This window comes from Theobroma cacao, chromosome 8 (assembly GCF_053813885.1).
Source record: "Theobroma cacao isolate CCN51 chromosome 8, ASM5381388v1, whole genome shotgun sequence".
Taxonomy (NCBI): Eukaryota; Viridiplantae; Streptophyta; class Magnoliopsida; order Malvales; family Malvaceae; genus Theobroma; species Theobroma cacao.
In genome coordinates this window covers 24932271-24934757 of record NC_142646.1, presented here as the reverse complement: position 1 = coordinate 24934757, position 2487 = coordinate 24932271, and the positions used below count along the sequence as shown (strand labels likewise).

At 33.9% G+C, this 2487-nt stretch overlaps 1 long non-coding RNA gene across 1 annotated transcript; it reads right to left on the bottom strand.

Annotated features, from left to right (window-relative positions):
• Window positions 1–460: 460 nt before the first annotated feature.
• Window positions 461–2263, bottom strand: LOC148761247 (uncharacterized). The gene is made up of 3 exons (XR_016028081.1): window positions 2164–2263; window positions 1432–1515; window positions 461–596 (listed from the first exon to the last, which is right to left on the bottom strand). It is a non-coding gene; the product is annotated as an uncharacterized LOC148761247 (long non-coding RNA).
• Window positions 2264–2487: the final 224 nt, after the last annotated feature.

Sequence of the window (2487 nt, the reverse complement as noted above, 5' to 3'; positions counted from 1 at the left end):
CCGAGACAACCGCCGCGGTGTCCCGGTAGACACTTATTGCCCGGAATGTCAACCCGAAACCCCGCAAGGCTTTACTATCAGTTTCTCTGTTCCCTTGTGAGCAACCATTGTCAAATATCGTGTTCTAAAAGATTTTAAGCTGTTTCCAACTTTAAACAAGTAAAATATAAATTTTTCGTCTCACAGGGGTAATTTGGTCATTTTTTCAAAAATTTTGAAACTGTCTAAAACGTAATATACAAGTACAAAACACACAATTCATATTCAAAATGAGTTTAAAAGTCTAAAATCTTCATTTAAAATGAAATTATGGTTATTTGAATATAATAAGAAAATAAAAGAAATATTAAGTAAAATATTCTATTTTCTTATAAAACAATATTTATAGAGTTATACGTGAATAATTTTTATAGCGTAAAAGCTAAATAAATTTATACATACTTAAATACAGTAAGCCAAAATATTTAATTTAATTTACAATAACAAGAGTGCCCCCGAATAAACAAAAGTAAAGAGGACTGTGAACCTACGGTTTGGAAAATGTAGATCCCACTGTAGTCCTCGATGAGATCAGCTATCTACAGTCTATACTGAACCTGAAATGGGTGGAAAGGAAGGTGGTGAGATTATAAAATCCCAATGAGTAAACAAACATCATCATAAACATCTAGAGTTGAGTGCATGGAGACAATAAAGTAAATCATCATAAACTGGGTTATAGCATTAGAACACATTTTGTTCAAAACACGTAAAGAGGCTTATGAATCTCATAAAAATCTAGGCTTGTGCCATAAATCCATTCTCGGGGACACCTTGGCCGAGGCATCCTACCGAGACCGCCAAGGCTATTAAAATTCACATTTCACATAAATCATGTTTTTGTTTTGAAAACATAGCCGTTCCTTGGCGTTGGCTGAGTTCCCCCTCACGTGGTGGTTTAGCGTGAAGTGAACCCTAAACTTTACCCCAGGAGATACCCTACGCGCCTCTCCGTTCGAGGTAAGAATATAATGGGGTTTACCGTGCCCCTCTAAAAGGCTGGTCCACAGAAACCCCCTACTGCAGTGATTAATTAATATATAATCCACCATATAATAAAACTCAATAACATGATATGGCAATTTTGTAATTCGTAGTTTTTCAAGGTAACCAAACAATTCGCATTTCAATACAATTGCCAACTAGCCAATCATGCTCGATTTATCATAAGCCAGTTAATTTAAACAATCAAATTGCCACAATTAACAGTCTCCGTGTACTCTATTTTTCAAAATCATTATTAATTCCAAAACAATTTATAAATTAATTTCATTGAAACTCATTTATTCATAAAACATGAAAATTTACCTTTTTAAATTCTTTTTTTCGTAGAATTCATGAAAGCATCTAAAAACCACCCTAGATAATTAAAATGACAGTAAGTTTACTCACAATGTCTAGAATGCAGACTTTCGAAGCACTCTGTCTACTGGTCCTCGGATGCAATTTCCTTGCCTTTATCGGAGGACTCACCACCTTGACACAATACAAAATCGAGAGTTTCACCAAGTTGGTACTAAATCAAAATTAAACTAATTTAGATTACCAATGCATGATATGGAATGCAAAAATGCACTGGTAACTATCTAAACCCGGTATTGGCCTAATTCGTCTTATCACCCGATTAAATTCCTAACGGGTTCGTTTAAACTCCAATTTGATTCTTTTCAGTTTCTATACCTCAATTGCACCCAAATTAACTTAATGTCCCTCAGTGTGGTGCAAATTATCAACCCCAACAGCAAATTACGAAAATACCCCTAGTGGGTAAAAATTCGTATTTTTGCTCCGAAAATTCCCATTATTTTTCTAGGCTCATAATTCATTATTCCTTAACCAATTCTCCTAGAATAAAATCAAACTCATCCTCACTCACTACATGGTAAATTCAGCCATTAATGGTTGGGGGAGAAAATAAATTCCTTTCTTGTTGTTTTGTTTCTAAATATGCTAAACTAACTAAAAACACTAACATAAATTAAAATCAAATAAATCCAACAACTTTCTCTCTCCTAACCCATTTTTTCAGAATTGAATTCATCATGAAAACATGTAATTTAATCATGGAAAATAAAGAGAAATGCTTGGGAATAAGAAAACTCAAGCTTAATAGAAAAAACTCACCTTTTTCACTTAATTTTCTTGAAAATTCACACTTTTTCTTTGATTTTCTCTCTCTAGGGTTTTGTTTTTATTTTCTCTCTCTTCTTGCTGGTTTGGCCGGCCATGGGGTGGAAGATGGGCTGATTTTGTGCCTTTTAAAAAGGAAAATAATAAATTAATAAAGGCATGACACATGGCATCATGTCATTGGCCCGTTTTTAAAATTTTAAAAATTTAAACATTTTATCTCCACCACATGTTTAGTCAAGGGTCAAAGATGAAGACAAAGGAAGACCATGTGCTGGAAAAAATATCCTGGTGGTGGAAAATTACAATTTTGCCCCT